Below are 27647 nucleotides of genomic sequence, written 5' to 3'. Positions count from 1 at the left end.
TCCTTCGTTTTAAAACCGGTTCCATAAATTGGAGTGAATTCAAACACATGAGACCTTTCAGAAACTGGGCTGACTGCCAGGCTCTCCACACATCCAGGGTGGGTGGAAAGACAGAGAGAGGGAGTGGGGTGCAGGGTTAGGGAGCGCGTCCTTCCAGGGCCAGACTCCCCGCCCTGGTGGTAGGTGGGCTCTGCCGGGCTCGGGGAGGCGCTGTAGAGCGGGTAGGAGGTGGACACTCAGGAGCCGCTGTTCTCCCGCCATCCAGGATGGCAGGCTTCCTCTGTGCCCACAGACTGAGGCTGCTCCACAGACCCCACTGTCTTCTTGGCACAAAAGCATCACTCACTGTCCACCATTAGCGTCTGGTGATGGAAACAGGCTCATGGGGTCATGGAGGAGTCAAAAAAATGATGATAATAATTTTAATCATTATTATATTTTATGACTATATTATATAATCTGTTTATACATTTTTATTATTCTTGTTAAAATTATAATGCCTGACATTTATGGAGCAGTGACCTCATGCCAGGCGCTGTGTTTTGCATGTATCATTTCACCCAGGCTCCCGACAGCTCCGTGAAGGGGCAGCCACTGGTATCCCCACGTTAGAGCAAGCTGAGAAACCGGCGTGCTGTACTTCGGGCCACACATCTTGGGAGTATGGGCAGGGGAACTGACCTAGGCAGTCTGACTCCAGGGTCCACACTGTTAGCCATGACTTTTTGGTATCAGCACCTGACGGTGCTTCTGAAAGTCCCTTGCGCCCTGCCAGGGACCCAGGCAGAGAGCACAGATGGCACAGTCAGACAGACCCACCTAAGAACCAGGCTGGCCAGAGAGGGACAGTGTCAGTCTCAGGGCCTGATCTCCAGGAAGTCCAGAGGGCACAGTCCAGAGGGCCTAGTGAGATAGCAAAGGCTGGTCAAGCCCCCAGAGCGATGCCCCAGGGACAGCAGGTGCTAATTCCTCTCCCGCAGCCCACAGGACTCGCAGCAAGGACTGCCTTCCCGCAAAGAGCGTGGTGCTGTGGCGCGAGTGCAAGCTGGGGCCCGCTGCCGTCATCCTGGAAGCCCTTTAATGACAGCATTGCAGCAGGCTGCTCCCCCAAGAACTGGGGCTGCTCCTGGGTCACTGGCCAACACCAGGTAGAGAAGTCGGCTTGTGTTTGGTGGGAACCATGTACTTAAACTCCAGATGATTTGGTTAACGGGGCTCCTGGGGAACAGAGAGCAGCTGAGGATATGCAGATCCAAGGCGTCAGAAGAGAGGGGGACCAAGTGCCCACACAAGGGGGATCCTCTGCCTCTTTTTCCTTCTGGCTTAATAGGAATCTGTCTAAATTACGTTTATACCTGATGAGACTATGACAGCTGAATGAAGGCCAGAGCCGGGCTGAGCCTTGTCTCTATCAACAACACATCTTAGGGCTTGGAAACAGAAGCTCAGGGCTGCGTGAGCCTGTGGGTCACGAATTCACTGCTCCTGCTTTAGGAACATCTTCCCAGCCTCCAGAGAAGTGCTCACGCGTCCTCCCCTTGAACACTTCCCCTGACTGGGAGCTCACTACCTCAAAGAGAGGTTCACACTGTCTTTGGATAGCTCTGCCTACTAGAAAGCTCTTCCTCCACTGAGCTAAAACCCATCGCCTGAGGTCCACTCAGCACTCGTCCGGATCCTTGGGACCATACAGAACAAACCCAACCACTCCTCACAAAACCTCCTAAGAGACGGACAGGCAAAGCCACGGCCACAGTTTCCAGAATTATCTCTACAGGGTGTGTGTTCCTCAAGCCTCTGCCATCCTAAAAGCCTTCTCTGGCCCTGCGCCATCCAATGCGTTCTGCCCCTCTGCGCTAAGACTCCCGAAATGAATCCTTAAACCTCAGAGCAGAGCAGAGCAGGAAAAATACCTCCCTTGGTCGAGGCATTGTGCTCCTGTTATTACAGCCTCAGATCCTGCACTGACCAGCAGGCCGCTGAGGCCGTGAGGGGACGGCGTGGGAGTGAGCCCGCCCTTGGCTGTGCGGTATAGAGGCATTCTCACTGATCCCACAGCCAGCTGGCACATGTGCGCGAAAATAAGAGAAAAATGATGTAAGCACCGAGGATCTGTTCCTTTATGCACTGGAGTAGACATGAGTGGGGGGACGTGAATCTGCCGGCCCCTCAGTGGGCCTCAGTTCCCACGGCCTTGTATGGAGTGGGAGCCTCCGGCTGAGTTCTGGAGTTTGGTGATAAGGATGTTCTTGAACTCAAGGGCTCCTGAATGTCAGCTCTCGCTGCTTTTCCCCAGCGCTGGAGCAAACACTGGCTCTGTGGGGCTGGCAGAGAGACGAAGCGTTCCTGGGTTTCATGGGTAACCTGAGGGATTTTCAGGAGTGATTTGGAACATGTAAAATTTTTGCCTTACGCAAGAATAAAAATCCCACCTAAAATGGGATTCTGCAACAATGACTTATGATTAGGTGGCAGGATGGGTGGGTGGTGGGTGGCTGTTGGGGGATGAAGAGATGAGTAGAGGGATGAGGGGTGGATGAATGAATGAATGGGTTAGGGAGATGAATTCTGGTGTTGCCTGTCCCTAGCTGTTTCACCTTGGGCATCTCACATGTTTAGCTATGGGATGGGCATCATACTCCCTCCTTACAGCGTTCTTATGAGGAATGCACCGATGAAAGTTCCTAGGCAGGGAGCCTGCCGCAGGGATAGGCCTGGCTGAGACAAGGACACCTCTCTGACCAGCAATAAGCCTCACCAAAAAATGTGCTCAGGTAAGAAAAGCCATCTTCCAGGAAGCATGTGTCAGAACAGCTTTGCTGGTGGCTCCGGGGCAGGAGGGGTAGAAAGGCAAATAAAAGCTGGTCTCCTTGGCAATTAACGTTCACTTCTGCTTTTACCTTAGAGACTGAGGAGCCCAGCCCCACACCACGACTCCAGCTACACTCTGGTCTTGAAGGATCTGAGGCCCCCAGTGTTGGCTGCTCCGTTGCGTCAGAGCTTCTCAAATCCTTGGTGCATGCAAATCGTCTAGGAATCTTGCCGAAATCCAGGGGCTGATGCAGAGGTCGGGAGTGGCCTGAAGTTCTCTCTGCAGAAGCTGATGGTCACAGGGCACACGGGGAATACCCATCAAGGCTCTGCATGTGTTTGGCTGACGGCAGACTAGACACCGGGGCTTCCGGTCCTCGGCCCTCCCAGGGGCAGTGAGGGAGTCTGGTCACTGGGGCTTCCGGTCCTCAGCCCTCCCAGGGGCAGTGAGGGACTAGACACTGGGGCTTCTGGTCCTCGGCCCTCCCAGGGGCAGTGAGGGAGTCTGGTCACCGGGGCTTCCGGTCCTCAGCCCTCCCAGGGGCAGTGAGGGACTGGACACGGGGGCTTCCGGTCCTCGGCCCTCCCAGGGGCAGTGAGGGACTGGACACTGGGGCTTCTGGTCCTCGGCCCTCCCAGGGGCAGTGAGGGAGTCTGGACACCGGGGCTTCCGGTCCTCAGCCCTCCCAGGGGCAGTGAGGGAGTCTGGTCACCAGAATGGAGGTAGGCAGGAGCAAGGCCTGGCTTTTCTGAAACGGTGCTCCCACTTTCCATCCAGAAACCCATGCAGTTGTTCTCTTTACATGAAGTGTGAGGCCAGGCAGCACGGCTGATGTGCATGGGCTTGGGGCTCAAGGTCATACCCCGGAGGGGTGGCTGTCCCGCCAGGCAGAGATCAACTGGTTTAGACCGCATACTGACCATACTCGCCAGCTCTATTTCCCCCATTATGACGATGGAGAAACTGAGTCCCTTGAGCTGAGACAACTGGGCTGACCTTTTCTGGGCCACATGGCTCCTGATGGTGGAGCAGAGCCTGGCTGCGTCCCCCACTCCCTGTCCAGGGCCTGCCCCACTAGCTCTTCTTTTTTAAAAAGTTTAATGAGACAGGGTCTCTGTCACACAGACTGATCACAGTAGTGTGATGAGCTCACTTCAGCCTTGAACTTCTGGGCTCAAGCCATTCTCCCGCCTCAGCTTCTGGACTAGCTGGGACCACAGGTGCGTGCCACCACGCCTGACCCCCATCCGGTCTTTACAAGGAGAATAAGAACCTCGGCTGAGGAACCCGAGACAGGTCGGTCACTTCCTTCAGCCTCTCTGAGCTGAGGCCTCCCATGCAGGGCACACTTCAGTGGCCGCTCTCCCAGACTCCTGCTCCAATCGGGTACCCCAGAGCACAGAAGGAAGGGCCCGGCTAGCCTGGCTCTTCTGACCTGAGCAAAGGGGACCCCAGTGAAGGTTTCCCTTTCAAAATCTACAACTAAACATGACAAGGGTGGGGAGGCAGATGTTTTCCACAGACGGCTCTGCCTTGGGCTTTGCCCTGGGCCCCGGGTGGGTGAGGCTGGAAGAGGCTGGGGAGCCAGCACACAGTCTCAGGTGTGGCCTGCCTACCTGCCCCCAGGCTGCCCCCGATCTGCTGGCAGACCTGGGCCCCTGGTCCCTGACCTGGTCTCCCACTCACCTCTCTCCCTCATCCCCGTTTCAGCCACAGTCGTCTCAGTTGCTCCTGCAGCAGCCGGCAGTCCGCCCACCTCAGGACCTGACCACTGGCGGTTCCTGTTTCTGGAGACTGTCTTCCTCCAAACAGCCACCTGGCGAGCCCCTCACTTCCTTCACATCTTTGCTCACATGCCACCTTCTCATGGAAAACTGCCACCCTCACTCTCGCCCGGCACTCGAGACTGCCCTCACCTGCCTCCCTTTTTTCGTAACACACCGACCTTTGGACCTGTGAAACCCTCATTTACTGCCTGTCTCCCCTAACCACAAGGGAAGCTCCATGGCAGGGGAACCGCTGTTTGCTGTGTTATCATCTCCTCAGTGCCCAGCTCTGAGCCGGGCACACAGTAGGTGCCCTGTCAATATTTGTTAACAACACCTGCCTTGTGGCATCCCTGGGGCTGTTCGGGGGTCTCACATCCGTTTACGGGACAAGGTGTGGCACATGTGCCATGCCCCATACCCTGCGGGCGCAGTTACGGGCACGTCCTGCATAACTAGCCACACCCGGCACAGCACAGGTCCGGGGGCGGTATGGGAGCTGCCACATCCAAAAAATTAAACTTCCGGTCTCACTGCATTTGCGTCTCGCTCTGGATACAGTGAAGCTGCCAAACCCGCAGGGAGCCTCAGATGCTCCGGCCGGTGGGACCTGGGAAATGGGACATCACTCAACCCAGAGAAGCTCAACCCAGAGCAGCAGGCTGTGTCTCCACCCAGGAAACCTGCAGGTATCGAGGGAGCCTTTGAGCCACGGCCCAGACTGCCCCTGCCAGCCTCTGAGGCTACCTTCGGATGAGTGAAGGCCAGGTGGGTGAAGACACGGAGCAAAGAGACTCAGGATCATCAATGCAGGAGGGGTGTTGTGGCCTGAGAAAAAGGATGCCAGGAAACCATCTTGGTGCCAGCGATTCCACATAGTGAACTGTAACCAGCTGTCACCCGGCCAGAGGGCAGTCCCCATCCCAGACCTGCTGGAGTGCCAGGTGGGAGACTCTGCCCTAAGTGCAAATATTCCTCCATCAGGGGCCATGTGGGAACTGCAGCCGCACTCAGCAGCCCTCCGCAGAAGGGGTTCAGCAAAGGAATCAAAGCACTTCCACCCCAGGAGTCCCCTGACAATTAAAGAGCCTTGAGGCCGGGCGCGGTGGCTCACACCTGTAATCCCAGCGCTTTGGGAGGCCGAGGCGGGCGGATCACTTGAGGTCAGGAGTTTGAAACCAGCCTGGCCAACGCAGTGAGACCCCACCTCTACTAAAATTACAAATAAAAAAAATTAGCTGGGCTTGGTGGTGCGCTGGTAATCCCAGTTACTCAGGAGGCTGAGGCATGAGAATTGCTCGAACCTGGGAGGCAGAGGCTGCAGTGACCTGAGATCATGTCACTGAACTCCAGTCTGGGCAACAGAGTGGGACTCTGTCTCAATCAATCAATCAATCAATCAATAAGCCTTAACAGTGGAGTCAGGAGGGCTGAGGTGCAAACCCCATCACTGCCCCACATCTAGCCGTGCGACCTGGGCAGGCCTTGTCCTCCTACGCCGGAAAACCCTGATGTGCAAAGCAAAACCTCCACGCGGGGCAGAGTGAGCAGAGAAGAGAAAATCCATACTCCAAGCTTGGACAGGGCAGGCTTTCAGAACATTAATGTATTTTAAAAAAGGAAGATGGCTTGTGATGTGCCAATGATTCTCAGCCCTCTCCTCCTTGAGGGTCCCTATTTTTCTATTATTTTTACTAAACAAGAAATCAGGCTGTATTACAATGTAGTACACAGACTGACAGTAGTACCTATGAGAACATGATAATGATGGCGGGAAACGATAGAGGTCGATTTCTAGAATTAAAGAAAGATGAAGGATCTCAGACTGAAAAGGCCCAGAGAGGCTTTGTGCGCTGTTATTATTTTTCCTTTGGAATGTGAAGGTCTGAATAAGAGTTTTGATTTTGAATGTGTCAATGGTTTTGAGAAGCCCTGATTAATTTTATGGTGTAGTCACTGGAAATGGAAAAATGGCATGATATATATTATATATACATATAAATATACATTTTACATACTCTCCTTACTTTAGTTCAGTTACCATCCCCATAGAATTTGACAAGAATCGCTATGACTGAAAAGTTTTCAAGTCCTAATTAAAACTGTATTTATGGCAGTATTCATAATTAGCCTAAAATGCATTCCGTAGGTAATCTCTGAGTTTCTGGAATGTTTCCTTAGACCTTTTGGATGCGCAGCAGCTTACATGTCTGAAGTTACTTGAAAGCATCACTTTTGAGAAAGCTTACAACTGGGCCCTCTACCATCCCAAGTCCTTTGTAGCTCCTCTTGAACGTGCCTGCCATACTTTTAACAGGGTAGCTGAATAAGTAGCATCACCATTCTTTGCTGTGGCACAGGTTATAAACTTAAGTGGGGTTTACCGGCACCATCGAATGTTTCAGCTTTAAAAAATAAAAGCAGGGCACAAGTTAAATGTTTAGTTCTAGAAATTGTGTGCAACATGTTCATAACGATGGCTGTGGTTGCCACAGAGTGCCTCGTTTACCTTTAAGTACAGTTACTGTGTCCTGCATCCAGATGGTAGGGATGGAATTGTGCACTCAAGTGGGGGCTTTAGCTGCAGTGTTTGGCAGAGTTGCCTTCTACCTGCCAGTTCAAAAGTTCAACCTGTTTTCAACTAGAATATCTATACTAAACAATTTCAGTCTGTTAACTCTGATTCAGCCTCTTCAGATACCCGTGTGCTGTGCAGCAGTGGCGGATACACAAAAATACCAATATGATGTGTACAGGATAATGCCTCATCCCCATCAGATGTCCATTTGTTATTGTGTTTGTTCACAACCCTTTATCTCTTGGTGTTATAAACTCCACTTCAAACTGATTAAAGTCTCATTCTTGTCAAAAAAGAAAAAAAGGAAAGGCCCACAGAATTGCAAACAGAAGGAAGAAAAAGTCCATACTGCAACACATTCGAGTGAAATTTCAGACTATCAGAGATAGAGAGACGCCTAAAAGTCCCCAGAGAGCAGAGAACCTGACGAAGGAGCAAGACTCAGACAGAACCACACTTTCCGACAGCCATGCGGACTGTAAGGCCACAGGGGAGGAGTAACAGTTGTGAGTACTGAAGTGAGCACTGAGGTTTTGAGTACTGAACTTTGCACCCCGCACTTTACATCCAGCCAACTGTCATCCAAGTGTGAGGGCAGGACCAACACATTCTCAAACACAGGAGGCCCTAGAGATTGGCCACGTAAAGACCCATGTGGGAAACACTCGGGATCAGCACGTGGTTTAAGACACGAGAAGATCAAAGGGTGATCAGATTCCGAAGTGAAGACTGTTCCCCACCTCCACCCCATCAATTAGCTAAGATCCAGAAGAGAAAGAGAGAGTGATAGGATGGGGACTGGGTGGAGGGGAGATCCAGGGACGCGAGGGAGCAGTCATGTGACCGAGGAACATATGGATAACATTTTTATTTATAAAAAGAAAGGATTAACCAAGAAACCTAGAAAAGGCAGGGCACAAGCTGAAACCATAAACTTGTCGGTAAAAAGACAAAGACTGTTGATTGGATAGAAGCCAAAATCCAGCTACAGGCTTTTTAGAAGAAAGAGGACTGAGTCAACAATCAGAGGAATGAAGGGGAAAGGGGTGTGGATGGGATACAGCTGAAATTTCTTGAAGCTGGATGTGGGGTCCATGCATGGGAGTTCATTACACTATTTTGCTTGTGCAAACATCTGAATTTTTCCATTATAATTTTTTTTTTGAGACAGAGTCTTGCTTTTGTCACCCAGGCTGGAGTGCAGTGGCGTGATCTTGGCTCACTGCAACCTCTGTCTCCTGGGTTCAAGCAGTTCTTCTGTCTCAGCCTCCTGAGTAGCTGGGACTACAGTAGCATGCAACCACACCCGGCTAATTTTTGTATTTTTAGTAGAGATGGGGTTTCACCATGTTGGCCATAATGGTCTCGATCTCCTGACCTTGTGATCTGCCCACCTTGACCTCCCAAAGTGCTGGGATTACAGGCGTGAGCCACTCTACCCAGCCTAAAATGTTTTTTAAAAGACCATTCTCAACCTAAATTTCTCTCTTCTCCAAAAGTCCAAGATAGCTGTCTATTCCTAATTTTTACATTGTGCCCATCACTTGAACGTTTAGAAAAGAAATGAACATGTAGAAACTGGTTTTATTATGCAGTAATGTAAGTATGGTCATCCCTTGGTATCTGTGGGGGATTGGTTCCAGCACCCCCAAAAGATACCAAAATCCATGGATGCTCAAGTCCCTTACAGAAGATGATGTTGTATTTGCACATAACCTACACACATCTTCAAATTGTCTCTAGATTTTGATACCTAATCAATGCAAATGCTATGTAAACAGCTGTTACACTGTATTTTACACAGCTGTTTAGGGAATAATGGCAAGAAGAAAGGTCTGTGGCCGGGTGCGGTGGTTCACGCCTGTAATCCCAGCACTTTGGGAGGCCAAGGCAGGTCGATCACCTGAGGTTAGGAGTTCGAGACCAGCCTGACCAATATGGTGAAACCCCGTCTCTACTAAAATTACAAAAATTAGCCAGGTCTGGTGGCATACCCCTGTAGTCCCAGCTACACAGGACGCTGAGGCAGGAGAATCGTTTGAACCTGGGAGGCGGAGGTTGCAGTGAGCCGACATCATGTCGCTGCACTCCAGCCTGGGCGACAGAGCGAGACTGTCTCAAAAAAGAAAAAAAAAAAAAAAAAAAAAGGTCTGTGTTTAATGCAGATACAACTACCCATTTTTTCCTAATATGTTTGATCTACAGTTGGTTGAAACCAGAGACACAGAACCTATTGAAACAGAGGGCCGACTGTAGGCCCACTGCCTCCAGAAAGTTCCCAACTTTCTCTTTATTAAGATCGCTGTAGCTCAGGCCCGTGGATCTCATCGAAGATGGCGGAGCGACCTGTGTCTGGCATTACCAGAGGAGTCTTCATGTGGACAGTCTCAGCAGCCACACGTAGAGAATTTTGGTCTTGATCCAGAAAAGAGAAAGTGCCAGAGGTTGCTGAGGCAGGAGAAGAGGTGAAAGAGGAACCTATCCTGGTGTTACACCCTCACAAAGCTGAGGATACTCACCACCTGGAGATCTCCAGGGCCGTTTGGAATCTTATGTTAAAGAAGTTTTTGGTTCATCTCTTCCTGGTAATTGGCAAGACATCTGCCAGGAAGATGGTCCTCTAAAGTTCAATCTCTTGGTACATTTAGCTGATGACTTGGGTCATGTGGTCTCTAACTCCAGACTCCACCAGATGTGCAGGGTTAGAAATGGTCTTGAGCTCTATAATGTCCCTATTCAAGATAGATCTAAATCTGATGCACTCAGGGCCAGTAATCTCCCCCCGCCCAATCTGGAAATCACTTGGAGTTACTGAGCAATTCGGAAGAGAAACACACTGAAATCATTTTTTTCCCTGAGCAACGGGCCTGCTTATTAGACCTTTTGATACTTTACCAGGTGAAATACTGCCAGAACTGGTCTCTAAACCCACTTTTCTATAGAGGAATGTATCATCTCTTTTTTTTCTCATATTATGAATGGACAACTAACAGGACTCTCTATTTTCATATTTGCTGAAACCAGTTTTTTTTTTTGAGGCAGAGCCTCGCTCTGTCGCCCAGGCTGGAGTGCAGTGGCGCGATCTCAGCTCACTGCAAGCTCCGCCTCCCGGGTTCACGCCATTCTAGTGCCTCAGCCTCCCGAGTAGCTGGGACTATAGGTGCCCGCCACCACGCCCGGCTAATTTTTTGTGTTTTTTTTTTTTTAGTAGAGACGGGGTTTAACTGTGTTAGCCAGGATGGTCTCAATCTCCTGACCTCGTGATTCGCCTGCCTTGGCCTCCCAAAGTTGCTGGGATTACAGGTATGAGCCACTGCACCCGGCCTTTTTGAAACCATTTTTTAAAATGAAATTAGGTCATTAATAATTTATGAAAAATTTTGAGAGGACACTGTCATTAACTTGGGTTTAAGACAAGAGGACGTTGAAAGTTCACACCCTTCATAGGCATAAAGTAGTAGTTACAAGAAAATATTTTCATCCTGTTAGGACTCATATCTAAGATAAGAGTTATAGAGTTATTATACATTGCATATGTACAAATAAACTTGTATTAGATACCTATAAAATAAACATAAAAGTATGTTGTATATTACTGACCATTCTAGATTAATTTCTTTTGGAATTAAAGTAGATTTGTTAAAAAAAAATCGCTGTAAATTGTCAGGAATGAAAGAAAAGCTATGGGTTTAAATCGATCTTTTTATTTATTTATTTATTTATTTATTTATTTATTTATTTATTGTTGTTGTTGTTGTTTTTGAGAAGGAGTTTCATTCTGTCGCTCAGGCTGGAGTGCAATGGTGCAATCTTGGCTCATTGCAACCTCCACCTCCCAGGTTCAAATTTTTCTCCAGCCTCAGCCTCCCCAGTACCTGGGATTACAGGTGCCCGCCACCACGTCTAGTTAATTTTTTTGTATTTTTAGTAGAGACAGGGTTTCACCATGTTGGCCAGGCTGGTCTCAAACTCCTGATCTCAGGTGATCCACCTGCCTCGGCCTCCCAAAGTGCTGGGATTACAGGTGTAAGCCACCATGCCCGGCCACAAATTGATCTTTTAAAGTTAAACACACATATGTACATATGTCTTAATATACATATACGCATGTTTCTATGTATGCCCCTTCACGTACTTCCCCAAAATCTGACTCTTGAAGGCTATCAACAAGAATGCGAATAACGGTTTTGCCTGTAGATGTTGCAATCAATCACACAAGGGCCCTGTTCATTCTTTTCCATCCCACCAAAAAGATCACGTGTCCCAAGCTGCGTTTACGCAGCAACAGCTAACTCATTTTCCCATCGTGATTAATCAGAGTCATATTCAGCAGCCCGTCGGAGCCTCTGAAGGCTGCAGATAGACACCAGCCTCACACTGGGCTGATAAAGCTCAAGCGGAAATCCAAGTGCCCCAGCGTTGGGTTGGCCTGGGAGGCTGATTCCTCAACAAGGCATGATTTTCCTCAGAGCTTGTGAAATAGCAAAAATCCTTGATGGGTCTCCTTCCGGCCTCCAGGGACCTGAAAAGGGGACCATGAGTCCATGCCCATCAGGTGAGCAGGGTGAGGCCCAGTAGGGTCTAGTGGCCCTGCTTGAGGCTGCCTCCCCCTCCTCCCTGTCCTCACTGTGCACCGAGGCACTGGGAGCCTCACAGGCCTGAGACCTTCCTGCAAGGATGGAAACGTCCGCTGAGCCATCCATATGGAAACTAAGAGCCCAGGTGGCCGTGGAGCACCTGAAATATGACCAGTGTGACCGAAGGACTAGACTTTATATTTAACTTTTTATATTTAAATAGCCATGAATGAACCTTGAACACATGCTAGGTGAAAAAGCCACACTGTGCGGTTCCACTCACAGGAAATGTCCCGAACAGGCACATCCAGAGGGACTGAAAGCAGCAGACGCGGGGTTGCCAGAGCCTGGGGGAGGGCATGGGAAGGGACTGCTAGAGCTTCCCTTTGGCGTGATGGATACTTTCTGGAATCAGACAGCGGTGACGGCTGCACAGTCTGTGAATATACTAAAAACCACGGAGTCACACACTTTAAATGGTGAATTTTATGTTGAGTTATATCTCTATTAAAAAAATAAATAAAACACAGGGCCAGACGCGGTGGCTCACGCCTGTAATCCCAGGACTTTGGGAGCTGAGGCGGGCAGATCATGAGATCAAGAGATCGAGACCATCCTGTTCAACATGGTGAAACCCCATCTCTACTAAAAGTACAAAAATTAGCCCAGCATGCTGGCAGGCGCCTGTAGTCCCAGCTACTCGGGAGGCTGAGGCAGGAGAATCACTTGAACCCGGGAGGCGGAGGTTGCAGTGAGCCCAGATTGCGCCACTGCACTCCAGCCTGGTGACAGAGCGAGACTCCATCTCAAAGAAAAGAAAAGAAAAGAAAAAAACCCGAACAAATTTAAATAGCCACGTGGGCTAGTGACTACCATATAGGCCAGCACAGTTCTAGAAACTTAGAGGAGTGGTCTGGAACTTTGATCATCTTCCCCTGTCCTGAATTCATGCCTCCCAGCCCCAGCCGTGCACCTCAGGGGTCTCCTGTGCCTCCATGTGCTTCCTGCTGCCCTGCCACCTCACCCCACCCCTGTTCCCATCCAGCTCCAGCTGCACTGACGCCACCTGCTACACTAGCCTTGCCTTGGCCTCCCCACCTGCCGCCCAGGGCTTGGTGGGGGCTCTTCCCACAGCTCTGCCGCCTGCAGGGACCTCTGTGTTCCCACACACCTGGGACGACTCTCAGCTATGATCACCTGCTTTCTTCTTCTTATTTTACTGAAAAGAACTCCTCCTCTACCCCATTGCTAATAGCTATTTTTTCCTACTGAGGAGGGGACACCTTAGGCAGAAGGCTAACCTAAATTGCCCCTGGCAGGGTCAAGGCCCCGTCCTGTGTCCCCCACCCCCACCAAGCCCTGTCATGCTACATTCTGGTCCTTTTCCATGTTCATGGCTACCTCCCTTGGCAGTCAGGGCTGGGTGTGTGGTCTCAGGGCTCCGAACAGGGCTGGGCCAGCAGGCATACCGAAACAGCGGTTTCCCCGCTAACAAAGAGCCTCATGCCCACTTACTACCCAGCTTCTGGGCCGAGTTCCCCGCCTGGCTGTAGAGCATTCCGCCTCAGGACGGCAAAGGGGTCTGCAGAGCCCCTTCCCAGGACCAGGCCCCCATGGGTGCCCGATGGCTTCCACCTTCTTAAGTCTGATTTAGGGAGGGACTTCCAAGAGGTCCTGGGTCCTGCCACTCCACCTGCTCCGAATCCAGCCCTTCCTCAGCCCTTTCATCTGAGGCCCAGTCACTCTCTGCACATGGCCCAGGCCAACCCCCCAGCAGGGAGGGGGACCCAACTCAGAGCTGCAACTCGCCCCACTGCAGAGCGTCAGCCTCCCCCGCCGCATCAGCAGCACAGGCGGACCCCCAAATCCCACCTGAGCCCAAGCAGGAGTGGGGTGCACGCATGTGAAGAGGTGCTCTGCTGAACACACAGAAGGCGGCATTGTTTTCCTGCGTCTTGCTAGGCAGTCTGGAAGGGATGCTTGGTAGAGCCGATGAGGGTTTACCAAATTCTCAGCACAGCAAGAACTTGGGTGATTGATGCGGAGAAAACATTTTTACCAGCCCCTCATCTGGTTTGTATTAAGAGGTTTCCATATTTGGATTTTTTTTTTTCCCCAAGGTAAAAACCAACAATGAGTTGGGACCAGAGAAATAGCAGGGGCACAGGCAGCTGGGTGAGGGGAATCCGAGCTGAAAGATGTGACAGAGGTGGCAGGAGAAAGCCCCTCCCCACTGAGGACTGGCAGGAGGCAGAGGCCCACTGTGGCGGGTGCCCAGGATAATCACACTGGTGTTGATGACCCGGGTGATGCTGTGACTGGTTTCCTTTCTCACTTTATTAAAGTCACAATAGATTTGGCAGCAGAAAAAAGTGGCTGGTCCTCTCCGGCCCTCTGCTAGGCGGGACCATCCCCCACGCCCCACACCTGGCCCTCCCTAGGCGGAGTCACCCCACGCCCCACGCCTGGCCTCCGGTGCCTCCCGCTTCCTGCCTCATCTTTCCATGGCACTATCACCATCCAATGTAATGGGAAGTTTTTTGTTTTTATTTTTTTGTCTTCTGTCTCCCTGTGCTAGCATGGGAGCCCCAAGAAGATGGACTCAACACCGGATTGTTGACTGCATGAATTAATGATGGGCCAAGTCCTACCGGGCTCCCCCAACCCTCACCTGGGCCCCAGGCTCCTCCTTGCAGGGGTGGGGCGGGGGGAGGTCTGTGTGGCTTCAGCTCCACTGGTGGGTGTGATCTAGAGGAGGCCGCCCCCTGTGGTGGCCCCTGACTGGCTGGGGACCTCTGGCACCTCCCCAGGGTCTTCTCTCCCTCCCAGGCCTGCAGAGGGAGGGCAGGACTCGGGAGGGAGGGCAGGACTCGGGAAAAGCTCCCACCCCCAATGAGGTGCCAGTGCATGTGCACCCAGGGTCTCGGCTCCTATCAAGTCTCCCGGCCTTCACGGTCCTCAGGCTCTCTGTGCCCCCTCTCCAGGCACCCTAAAATCAGGTCACAATGCAAGCTGGCTGTGCCCAGGGACATCAAGTCTGTGCCATGCTGTTCCCCTGCCTACAATTACATTGATCACTTTCCCACACAGTCAGCTTCCACTCAGTCCTCAGGCCGAGCACCCACGCCACCTCCTCCAGGACGCCGTCCTGGTCATGCCCCTCTGCTCCTTCTTGCTCCCAGCCCTGCCTGGCTCTGAAGCATGCTTCTATTTCTCCATCTCAGTCCTTTGCGCTTGGGTATCATCCGCTCACCCTCTGACAGCTGGTTTAGGGTCCCAGCAGCCACCACAGTGCCTGGTGCACAGCAAGTTAGCTGTGGGAAGTTGGGGAGTCGCCGGCATGGTACTCCAGCACCCAGCACGACGTCTAGGGCAGAGCAGTCAGGAAGCAAGGCTGGATGAACAGAGGGGTGGGGGGCCCAGCGCAATGTCAGGACTCACAATGTGGGGAGGAAGCAGGCACAGGTAGCTTGTGGCTGCCCCAGGGATTCCTCACCAGATAATTATAACCCGGGGTTCCAAGAGCCACAGAGGAAGTGTGGATACGTTGAGACATCTGTTAATGGGACAAGGCTGCCCGAGACCCTGAGCAGTCCTGCTGCCACGCCAGCCTGTTAGGCCGTGTGTGGCCTGCCCACTCCACTCCCCTGGCCTTGACTTAAGCTGGGTCACTTTTCCTGTCCAAGGGCCTTTCCCTGCAGCACGCCTCTTCCCGACTCTGGGCCAGCTGTGTTGATCCTCACTTTTAACAAACTGAGGGGCAGAACGGCCCGACAGCAGCTATCTATCCAACAACCATGTCCCAGGCCGGAATCCTCCCATCCAGGGAGGGACCACTTCCTGCCTGTTATCAAGGACAAGGCCAGCGGGGGTGGTCTCCTGGGGGTTGCCAACCCTGAGACAGCCAAAGCCCCGGGGCTGCTCAGGCAGGAAAGCCGTGCTCCGCAGCTCCACTGACTGTCCCTGCGGCGTGGCACAGCACTCACGCCCAGCAACAGAGACACGGAGACGGGCCTCTGAGTGCGAGGATGCTCACGATGAATGAGGTGCAGCTGCAGCTGGCTCTGGAGGTGAGCAGGGGGATTCTGGCTTTAGGGAAAGATCTAGGTGGGGAGAAAGGCAGCCAGAGGAGGAGTGAGGGAGAGCAGGCTCAGCCTCCCATGCTGACAGTTACCCGGCGGGTTAGGGCGGGGAGCAGGAAGCAAACCTTTGGATGGGCAATAACGTGTGTGCACAGTGGACTGGAGCCTCGGCGAGCCTTGATGGGGACCTGTCTCAGCAGCCTCTGCCCAGGGAACTGGGGGCTCGGTGAAAACCACCAGCATAGAAATGATCCACAGGGCTGCTGAGCTGCCATAGGACCCCCAGGGGCCAGGGAGGCTGCACTCGCCCCACTGTTTCTTTAACAGGAAGGATGAGACAGAAAACGGCGTCTGGAGTGTGGGGGAGGCACGAGGTGGCAGCGCAGGCTGGGGCAAGGTTTGGGGTCATCTGGGGATCTCCGATTTGACACTGCTGGGGACAGCGCTGATTTCTTGGTGCACAGCCTCTGGGCTGCATTCCGTGTTCCAGGCTGTTTTGGACTAACTGTGCCCCCGTCTCCTCCAGTTTGTATGTGGAAGCCCCTGGTCCCCACTGTGACTATATTTGGAGACGAGGCCTTTAAGGAGGCAATTAAAGTAAAATGTGGTCATAAGGTAGGGCCCTAACCTGAAAGGACTGGTGCTCTTGTAAGAACAGGGGAGGGCAGAGCTCTCCGTCTCCTGGCCAGGTGAGAACACAGCAGCTACCTACAAGCCGGGAAGAGGCCTCGCTGGAAATCAACTCTAACGACACCTTGGTCTTGGATGTTCAACCTCCAGAACTTCGAGAAAATAACTTTCTGTTGTTGAAACCACCCAGTCTGTGGGATTTTATGTCAGCCCTAGCGGACTAAAGCACAGGCCCTAAGCCAGATACTTTCATCCCGGCTTCTCTGCTCAGCTCTCGGGCGGCCCTGTGGGGTGGGCATCGTCCTTGCTGTCCCGGTCTCACCAAGAAGCCGCAGGCAGTTCTGTGGCTGGATCAAGTGGGCAGAGCTATGGAGCAGTTGTCACACACCTTAGCACTTTGGATCTTTTCTCTCTTAAAAGAAGAGACAGATAAAATGACCACTTTTGAAATGAGCAAGATGGAAATGCTATTAAAGAAATTTAACAAACAAAAATAGAGTTCAGCCAATGAGGTGAGAACTTCTGCTGAAGAATGAAAACGGGGGAGGAGGAGGGAGATGAGACAAACCCCCATGACCTTGGGTGTTCAGAGCAACTGCGCTTACAGTTCTCATAAGGAGCAACAGTTCACTGTAAAGACGGAGTTTGAATTAATGCATAAAATACAGAAGCACAGCTCCTCTTGACCTCTTTTCAATACACAGCAAAGGCAAACCTCTTTACCTTCTCTCCAGAGACGAATGCTGCACCCAGCTAAGAGACACGGGTGATCTGTTTCTCGGGGCCTAATAGACAACGTAGGCTAAAAACTCCGGAAGATGCATTCTCCTTCTAAGGATGCCCCTCTGAGTGCAGTGGTCTGCCTGCTCACCAGGTATAAGATGAGATAAACATAATTGCTCCCTAGGGCTGCTGACAGGGGAGTCTCCATCTCTCATACTTGTGTAGAACGAGGCCCAGCACGTCTGTTTGGTCCATCCTCCTCACACTGAATATTTTGGGAAGAAAATAATGGAAGTATTTCCCACTTGAGAAAAGGAGAGTTGGCAAGCTGCTCTCACATACCACTGAAAGGGGCAAATATATGAGAACGTCTTCAGAAGGTAACTGGCAACACACACTTCACAATCTCAAATGCACACACTCTTTGATCTAGCAACTCCACATTGAGGAATTCATCCTCAGATATACTTCCACACATGCACAAAAGCCTGATGTATGAGGGGAAGCACTGCAGCATCACGTCTAATAGAAAAAGACTGGAAACAGCTCCAAAGACCAATAACGGGAGATCGGTGAAGTGAATTACGGCGTACTGGTGCAATGAAACTCTATGCAGCCTTTAAAAAGAATGGAGCAAAATGAAGCTATAAAAGTAGTAAAAAAAAATAAATAAAAGCTACAAATTTCTTTTATGTCTGATTTGAGAAAGCCCCTTTATATCTGACACAAACCTCAGAGGCCATAAAAGACTGATAAATGGGAATACATTGAAATTTTTTTTCATGATGCAAACACAAAACAAAACCCCCCAAAGTAGTTAAAAGTATAAAACCATGAGAAAATATTTCCAACCCATATGAAAACTTCCTTAAAACATTCCTACAAACGGTGAGGAAGAGGTGAATAGCCAACAGAAGAGTGACCCAAGGACAGGACTGGGCCATTTGCCGAAAAGGAAATGCAAGTTTCTCTGAAACGTACCCAACTCACCTTTAGTCACAGAGAATCGCAAATGACCTCTCCCCAGGACATGGCTTCGCATCTCTTAGGATAAAGCGGTAACATGAAATAGTACCCACTTGCAATGAAATAGTCACATGAGGCTTAGCAGGGCCCTGGGAAGCACGTCCTCAGCGGCATGGAGGAGGCCAGGGTGTGGGTGATATCTCTCCCTGGATGGGAGTCAGAGCTATGTCATCACAGACGCGGGGACCCAGCAGGTCTACATCTAGGAATTTTTTTTTTTTTTGAGATGGAGTCTCGCTCTGTCGCCCAGGTTGGAGTGCAGTGGCCAGATCTCAGCTCACTGCAAGCTCCGCCTCCCGGGTTCACGCCATTCTCCTGCCTCAGCCTCCCGAGTAGCTGGGACTACAGGCGCCCGCCATGTCGCCCGGCTAGTTTTTTGTATTTTTTAGTAGAGACGGGGTTTCACCGTGTAGGCCAGGATGGTCTCCATCTCCTGACCTCGTGATCCGCCCGTCTCGGCCTCCCAAAGTGCTAGGATTACAGGCGTGAGCCACCGCGCCCGGCCCTACATCTAGGAATTTATCCCTCCCACGGACTCACCCGAATGTCATTTAATGCAGCCATTCAAAAACACAAAGACATTCCATCCGGGAGACAAAACAGCTCGGATAGTCCATGATGTAGAAACAGGAAACAAAACTGTGTGTTTTGTGCTACCACTGAGTTTAAAAAAAAAACAGGGAGAAAAGACTGTATTTACATATGTGTTTGTTTGCAAGAGCCTAAAACACCCTGCCCAGGATGCAGGGTGACTGGTAACTCCCAGGCAAGGCAGCTTGGTTGCTGAGGGACAGGGGTGGTTGGGACTTTTCCCACTGGATACTGTTTTATATCATCTGACTCTTTTATTTTCCAGTTTTATAATTCTTTCCCCCTATTTTTATTGAAGTATAATTGACAAATAAAAATTGTATTGCTTGCTGGGATAGGGTCTTTCTATGTTGCCCAGGCTGGAGTGCAGCGGTGATCATAGCTTACAGCAGCCTCCAACTCCTGGGCTCAAGTGATCTTTCTGCCTCAGCCTGGAAAGTAGCTGGGGCTATAGGCACATGCCACCCTGCCCTGCTATTTGTTTTCCTTTTTGTAGAGACAGGGTTTTCTTTTTTTTTTTTTTTTTTTTTTTGAGACGGAGTCTCGCTCTGTCGCCCAGGCTGGAGTCAGTGGCGCGATCTCGGCTCACTGCAAGCTCCGCCTCCCGGGTTCCCGCCATTCTCCTGCCTCAGCCTCCCGAGTAGCTGGGACTACAGGCGCCGCCACCTCGCCCGGCTAATTTTTTGTATTTTTAGTAGAGACGGGGTTTCACCGTGTTAGCCAGGATGGTCTCGATCTCCTGACCTTGTGATCCGCCCGCCTCGGCCTCCCAAAGTGCTGGGATTACAGGCGTGAGCCACCGCGCCCGGCGAGACAGGGTTTTCTTAAGTGATATAGTTTGGATCTGTGTCCCCACTCAAGTCCCCTGTTCAATTGTAATCCTCAATGTTGGAGGTGGGGCTTGGTGGGAGGTGACTGGATCACGGGAGTGGCTTAATGGTTTAACACCATCCCCTGGGTGCTGTTCTCATGACAGTGAGAGAGTTCTCGCGAGACTGGCTGTTTAGACATGTGTAGCACTTCACACTTCGTGCTCCCTCTCTCCTGCTCAGCCATGTGGAGATGTGCCTGCTTCCCCTTCACCATCCACCATGACTGTAAGTTTCCTAAGGCCTCCCCAGAAGCAGGAGCCACTATGTTCCCGTACAGACTGTGAAAACGTGAGTCGGCCGGGCGCGGTGGCTCAAGCCTGTAATCCCAACACTTTGGGAGGCCGAGGTGGGTGAGTCACGAGGTCAGGAGATCAAGACCATCCTGGCTAACACGATGAAACCCCGTCTCTACTAAAAAAAAATACAAAAAACTAGCCGGGCGTGGTGGCGGCACCTGTAGTCCCAGCTACTCGGGAGGCTGAGGCAGGAGAATGGCGTGAACCCGGGAGGCGGAGCTTGCAGTGAGCCGGGATTGCACCACTGCACTCCAGCCTGGGCGACAGAGCGAGACTCCGTCTCAAAAAAACAAAACAAAACAAAAAAAGAAAACGTGAGCCAATTAAACCTCTTTCCTTTAGGTTGGGTGTGGTGGCTTATGCCTGTAACCTAGCATTTTGGGAGGCCAAGGCAGATGGATTGCCTGAGCTCAGGAGTTAGAAACCAGCCTGGGCAACACGGTGAAACACCGTCTCAAGTAAAAATACAAAAAATTAGTTGGGCATGGTGGTGTGAGCCTGTGGTCCCAGCTATTTGGGAGGCTGAGGCGGGGGAATCGCTTGAAACCGGGAGGCAGAGGTTGCAGTGAGTGGAGATCACGTCACTGACTCCAGCCTGGGAGACAGTGCGAGACTCTGTCTCAAAAATAAAAAAAAGAAAAAAGAAAAAACACACAACAAAAAAGTGGATTTTAAAAATGAAGAATAGTAACTGTTTATATAGCATTTACATCACATTAGGCATTATAAGTAATCTAGAGATGATTTAAAGCATATGGGAAGATGTGTATTGGTTATGTGCAAATACTACACATTTTTCCAGGAATTCAAGGCTGCAGTGAGCTAGGATCACACCACTGCACTCCAGCCTGGGCCACAAAGACCCTCAAATAAAATAAGATAAATAAAATAAAATAAACAAGGGTTTTATATCAAGGACTTGAGCATTCCACATTTGGGTATCTGCAGGGGGGTCCTGGCACCAATCCCCCATGGATATGAAGACACAACGCTATACAGCTATGGTAACATTAAGTCACACACCTTAAATAGATGCGGTTTTCCAGCCTGGGTTACACAGTGTATTGGTCTGTTCTCGCACTGCTATAAAGAACTACCGGAGGCTGGGTAATTTATAAAGAAAAGAGGTTTAGTTTTACTTTTTTATTTTTATTTTTTTGGAGACAGAGACTCTCTCTGTTGCTCAGGCTGGAGTGCAGTGGTGTGATCTCGGCTCACTGCAACCTCCGCCTCCTGGGTTCAAACAATTCTCCTGCCTCAGCCGCCTGAGTAGCTGGGACCATAGGCTCATGCCGCCAAGGATGTTAGCCAGGATGGTTTCGATCTCCTGACCTCGTGATCCGCCCCCCTCGGCCTCCCAGAGTGCTGGGACTACAGGCGTGTTTGTGTTTTTTCTGAATTGTTTTCGACCTTTGTTTAGCTGAATCCACCGATGCAGAGCTGCAGGTTCAGAGGGCTGACTGCGTATTGCGAAATGATGGACGGCACTGAGCTAATGAACAGGTTCACTGACTTGCGCAGTTACTACACCATTTGAATGTTGAGTGAGCAAATATCTTACCTATTACAATTGATACAGTAAAATAAAAAGAATGAGGCAGATTTCTATTTCCTGATATGGGATGATTTCCGAGACGTCTTCAAGTATAAAACGCAAGGTGCTGAGCACGCCGTAGCACGGAAGAAGCTTGAAGTGCTCGCTCAGCGACAGAAGCAGGCACAGAAGACCCCAGGCTGAGGGCCCCACTCTAAAAACGTCCAGAATAGGCAAAGCCAGAGACGGGGAGCAGAGGAGTGGCCGCCTGGGGTTGCGGAGCGGAGGAGGACAGCCAACGGGTGTAGGACTTCTTTCAGGGTGACGATCACCGTCTAAAGTTGACTGTGATGACGGCTGCACAGTTCTGAATATACTGAAAACCACTGAGTTGTGCTTTTGACAGTTGGAGTCTATGGTCTGTGAATTGTGTATCAATAAAGCTGTTATTAAAAAAAGGCGAGGTACAGCACAGGGTGTAAAGCATTCCATAGTTTGTTTAAAAGAGGGGGTGGGCCGGGCGCGGTGGCTCACGCCTGTAATCCCAGCACTTTGGGAGGCCGAGGCCAGCGGATCACGAGGTCAGGAGATCGAGACCATCCTGGTTAACACGGTAAAACCCCATCTCTACTAAAAATACAAAATAAATAAATAAATAAAACAAAATAAAAAAAGAGGGGGCATTTTTTTGTGGTCTATCTGGGGAGATCCAGAAGCCACCAGGATTGACTGCCTCAGGAGAGGGGCCTGAGCCCTGGAGGCAGGGGCGGGAGGAGACATTCTGCCTCACTTGTGCATTCCTTCTTTCCACAAAGAGAAAGGCAGGGCGCAAAGGGTTAAGGGAGAGAAGGGGAGACACAGAAAAAAAAAGGCAAAGGAAAGCAAAGAAGGTCAGCGCCTCCCCAGTCCCCATATTAAAGCAGCCATTGCTGCCGGAGCAGAGCTGGCTTGGCTGCCTGAGAAGGCAGACAGGCGTCAAACCCCATAGAGTGATGCCTGGGCAGGAGTTACGCACCCTCCCCCGGCCACCTGGCACGGAGATTGGCTATGCAGCACGAGGAGATGCCAGGGCTCCGAGCCTCAGGAACCCCGGTGCTGGTCCCAGCTGCAACCCCCTGGGATCTGCCCACTGAGCCTCTCCAACCCAGCACACCTGTGCCCACCTCTCCAGATAATCAGAGGCACTGCGTAAAAAAAGTCTGACATAAAGTCCGACACTAGTCAATGCTCCACAAAAGTTAGGCTGGCTTTTTCAAAAAAGTGCTTTGAATCAAATGTAAGTATTGTCTAAAATCTGCCGAAGAAAGGGACAATGAACGAAGCTAAAGATGTACTTCCCTTTACTCGAGGCTGTTTTCCTGTTCCCCTCTGTTCTTTCAGTATCTAATTGCATTAAGCACGGGTTCCCTCCCTGGTGATCCGGGGCTTCCCAGCAGGAAGTGACCTTGAGGGCGCCTGCCCAGTGACCTGCTTTCTGAAGTGCCGGGCAGTGCATCCCCTCAGATGGTGACCTCCTTCCCTCTCAGAGGTTTCTGGTCTGTCCAGGCCTCAGGAGAATGCCTTTTCTGTGCTTTATACAGGACTGCTCAGCCAGGAGGAAGCCGGCGGAAGTGAGCCTCTGCCCCCCAGGGTAGGGGGGGTCAGCTTGGCTGCAGGGCTGGGGCCTCATCTCAGAGAACTCACAATGAAATGAGGCTGGGCGTGCAGGGTCTTGCTGGGAACAGCACACTGGAGAATTGTGTGCCTTTGAGGTTTTAACTGTCCACTGGGGAAACAAGTGAGTTCTTTAAAGGAAAACATATTTTGGAATCTGGTCTGAATAACACCAAGGGGCAGGCGGCCTCCAGAGGCCAGCCTTTGACTCTAGGCTCATGGGTGTCACCCTTGCTTTCACGTGTTCGTCCCAAATATAAAGGAATTTACTCATCAGCTGAAATTTCCAGTTGTTATTTCGCTTAATGTCGATTAAGATTTAAATTGTTTGTATGTCTGTGTGTATAAACATGATATACCCATATGTGATTTAATATGTGTATATAAGCCCCCACTCATAAAATATGAACCTATATATTAAATGTCTGTTTCTTTATAAAAGTTCCTGTGAAAAAAATTTAAAAATAAAGGGGGAAAATGATCCATATTTCATCTTTACATGACTGCAGTTAATATTTGGTTTAAAGTTATGTTCCAGGCCAGATGTCAAATCCAACTGTCTAATAAAAGGCTTCTGATTTGGTTTGGAAGAGGAAAGGGTGATCTATAAAGACAGAAAGCACAGAGGTCACAGGATGGCAGCTCTACAGGCTGAAAGGGGCCTGGAGGTCTGGCTCAGCTTTGACTCCGGCACTGCAGTAAATACTCGTGTAACCCCGGGCAAGTCATTCAACCTCCCTCAGCCTCGGTTTCCACCAACACCCACTTCTGGGTTGTTGCCAAGATGAAATAAGATAGTGAAGGGGGCTGGGTGCGGTGGCTCATGCCTGTAATCCCAGCACTTTGGGAGGCCGAGGCAGGTAAATCACTTGACGTCAGGAGTTTGAGACCAGCCTGGCCAATATGGTGAAACCCTGTCTCTACTAAAAACACACAAAAAATTAGCTGGATGTGGTGGTGGGTGCCTGTAATCCCAGCTACTTGGGAAGTTGAGGCAGGAGAATTGCTTGAACCCAGGAGGTGGAGGTTGCAGTGAGCCGAGATCACATCACTGCACTCCAGCCTGCATGACAGCAAAACTCTGTCTTAAAAAAAAAAAAAAAGATCATGAAGGGACTGTCGTGGCCCCTGTCAGAGTGTAGGCTGCTCATAAGTGTTCATTTTCCTTGTTTGGTTTAATAAAAAGATTCCGGAGAGAGGTGTGGAGTGAAAACCCGTCTATGTTTCTTGCTGCACGCTGGCTCTGTATGTCCAGCAAATGTTCACTTAGTAAATCACGGAGCTCAGATCTTGTGTGCAAAGCCCAAGCTGGGAGGGGACCAGGCCACTTCTTTGAAGGGAAAGGAGGACAGAGAGAAACTCAGAAATCAGCCTATTTCTAGGGAGAAGATGGAACAGGACTGGGATGGCTCCCAGAAACTAAGCATCTTCCTCAAGGGTGAAGGGAGACGGAGCAGAGGAGCCCAGTGGAGAACGAGGGGGGCTGCAGAGGAGGTCTGTGGAGCAGGGGTGGGGTTAAGGGTGAGCTTATGGAAGTGGAAAAGTTTTTCCTGAGGCCAGAGCCTGGGGCGAGACACACAGCCACTGGCATCATAGGTCTTTGGGGGGCAGCTCCAACCCCACAGTTCTCTTCGGTAGTCCCGTAAACTTCCCAAACGACCTGGGATGCCAGCCTGCTGACACGCGAACAGCATCTCCCAGGGACAGCCTCCCTGCCCAGAAGTGGTCCCGAATTCTTTGTCAGACCAAGCGTAGAGACTTCTCGGTTGGCCCCAAATTCTTTGTCAGATCAAGCGTAGGGATTTCTCAGTTGGGAAAACCTAGTCACTGAATTTCACAGAAAGTAGAATAAGAATAGAAACTGCGAAGCTTTTTTTTCAAGGGAAGTCTGTTTCTGTATTAGATTGCACAATCTTTTCCCAGTGCAGACAGGTCAATTTAAAGGGGCAGCAGCTCTGCAAGGATGACACACACATCCAGGGAGAAGCTGCCATGTGACCCGCATGCTCCTGGGGACCCAGACTGGGCCTCGTGTGGGAGGGGATGGAGGGCTGGAGTCGTGCCAAGCGGCCTGCCCGGCAAAGGGCAGGAGAACTGGCCGCACACAGATCTGTGTTCAAATCCCTCACTAGACTGCCAGACGCAGAACTGTTGGCAAACACCTTTCTGAGCTTCGGTGTCCCCACCTTAAAAATGAGAATTATACCCCCCTATTTGGGTCACAGAAACATAATATGTTTCAGATGAGAAACATGCTGGAAACTTGCATGCCACACCCGGCCACGGAGTGTTCAGGAGGTGCTGTCCTTGTCCCGCATGGAGCAGGTGCACCGGCTGCTGCTATGCTTCTGCTGTGACATCCTTCAGGGAACCAGGGGACCCAAAGAGCTCCACATCCCTGGGCTGGCCAACAGAGCCAATGTGACGGGAGAGAAATGCTATGCACCCGGGGCTTAAACAAGAGCAGTTCTGCGGCCTTTATCACGCCAACATGATGCTGAAGAACAACAGGAGACGTTTTTGACATTCGGCTTTGGACTCGGCAAACAGGGCTGGACTGACCACACCTCAGGGACACACTCTGGCCACGTCCTCGCTACATCCAAGCAGAGGCTGCCTGGTGCTGCTGTCAGGGTCTTTGCTGGGCCTCTAGTCATTCTTGTGCCACTCGCACCAGGTTTTTAAAAACCGTTTTTCTTTAAATTAACCTTTCTTACTTAAATAAATTTGAAAATGAAACTTAAGTTACGACCACAAAAGGAAAACCAGTCTTCCCTGCCATAAGTTGGTTGCTGTTAAAATCATATGCGATGAAAGCTACACACTGCAATGAGGCTCCCTCCAGCAAAATCGCCTGCAATCTCAGTCCAAGGTCTATTCTCTTTGTCTAAAAGGAAATTGACACGTATTAAAGGAGTATTAAAGATGCACTAGGGACACTGAGAGACGATCTCTTGAGTCAGTTGGAAGGACTGGGAGAGATTTGAAGGCCTTTCTCCCATGGAGTCACTTGTCTTTGAGTGAATATTGGGTTAATGCTTTTGAGCCCTTGCTCTGAGGAATGATCTTGGTGTGAACATCGGCACATGTGGCCTGAGGAGGGTAGAAGCCGATGCTTAGAGTCTTGCTCTCCTCATGTCTCCTCACCATTCCTCCACGGGCTCCACCTCCCTCCTACAGGGCCCTTTTCCCCACCTCCACCCTCAACCCAACCCCTGGTTCCCTGGCCTTGTCTCTCTCCATCATACACGCGCCTGTAGGACTCACGTTTTCCCACAGCCTCCACCAGAACCTCTGCACAGCGTGTTCCCACCATCACTACGTCCCCAACCCTGACGGCTCCCAATTCCTCTCCTGGGATCGCTGACTCCATGCTGGACCTCTGTCCCCTTGGGAACCGCGGTCACGTCCCAGACAGGTGCTTTCCCTTTGTGTGCTCGAGCCACGCACCGGCTCTCCCTGTCTCCTGCTGCAGATGAGCAAGGTAAGGTCCAGCAAGACCGGTCAGCAGCTGGGCAGGCTCCACATCCTGACATTCCTGCCTCCCCTCCAGGGATTTTCCACCATCCTACTCTGGAACTCTCTCTCCAAACCACAAGCTGACATCACACAGGGAGTCACTGGGCGCTCCCTAGGAAATGCTGAGTGGGAGATAAAGGAGTTGTGATGTTTACGCAAAGCTTCCCTCCTCCCCTCCTGCAGATATGGGGTCATTGTTACAGGCAACAAGGAGGCTTTCGAGGTCCAACTTTTAGTGGACATTGCTGCAGGTGTGGGGGGCATTGAGGTGGGAACACAGTCAGCTGGTGAAAGATGGTGTGCAGGGTGGCTCCTCCTGTCCCTGCCTGTGAGCTGTGAGACAGACACCATTCCCATTGTCCACCCAGAGCCCAAGTGAATGGAGAGGGGCTGAGTTTGGAGCCAGGCAGCTGTGGGTCCGAATAACGGCTCGACCACAGGCCCCAGGGTTGGTGGGGGCATGTCCCACTGAATCACGGACAGCGCTGCATCTCAGTGGGCCCACAGCACGACACCAACCTCTGGGCTGATACCGAATCCAGGCTAAGCCACTGCTCACTTCACCAAGGGGTGTCTGTGGCCTGCCAAGCAGTCATTCTCTCTCTCTCTTTTTTTTTTTTTTGCCATCAGCACCCCCATTTTCCTGTGGAGAGCCACCCTTCCCCACTCTCAGTCCACCTGGATTTGTTAAGTCTTAGCCTCTCCCACCCACTCGTGCCACCAGCAGGTGACTGTGGCCTGGCTCATGGGCCTACCCTCACTTTTCTGGCTGCAATGATTGGCTCAGAGTGTAACATGTCACCCAGGAGCCTCCGCCATGGGACTGCTGTTGGAACTATTAGAAAAGAGAGCTTTCTTTCTGCAGCTACAAGAAAGGAGTAAGGCTAGAACTTCAAAGACTCCACTTCCTGAAGGTGAAGCCAGCGCAGAGCAAAGCATCCCAAGCACTGGGAGAGGCTGCCCGATGGCACGGACCAGCAGCCAGACC

The 27647-nt window shown here is 51.0% G+C and overlaps 1 protein-coding gene and 1 pseudogene across 1 annotated transcript in view; one reads left to right on the top strand and one right to left on the bottom strand.

Moving 5' to 3' along the window:
* The window catches only part of LOC105484024 (collagen type XXIII alpha 1 chain), a 365477-nt gene that overhangs the window by 103908 nt on the left and 233922 nt on the right, over nucleotides 1–27647 (bottom strand). The window lies entirely within an intron of this gene.
* On the top strand, nucleotides 9490–9971 carry LOC105484025 (large ribosomal subunit protein mL50 pseudogene; annotated as a pseudogene).

The sequence above is a fragment of the Macaca nemestrina genome, chromosome 6, assembly GCF_043159975.1.
Source record: "Macaca nemestrina isolate mMacNem1 chromosome 6, mMacNem.hap1, whole genome shotgun sequence".
In the NCBI taxonomy this organism is placed as follows: Eukaryota; Metazoa; Chordata; class Mammalia; order Primates; family Cercopithecidae; genus Macaca; species Macaca nemestrina.
Note: the sequence above shows the minus strand (reverse complement) of the source record. Positions and strands in the feature narration are given on the sequence as shown.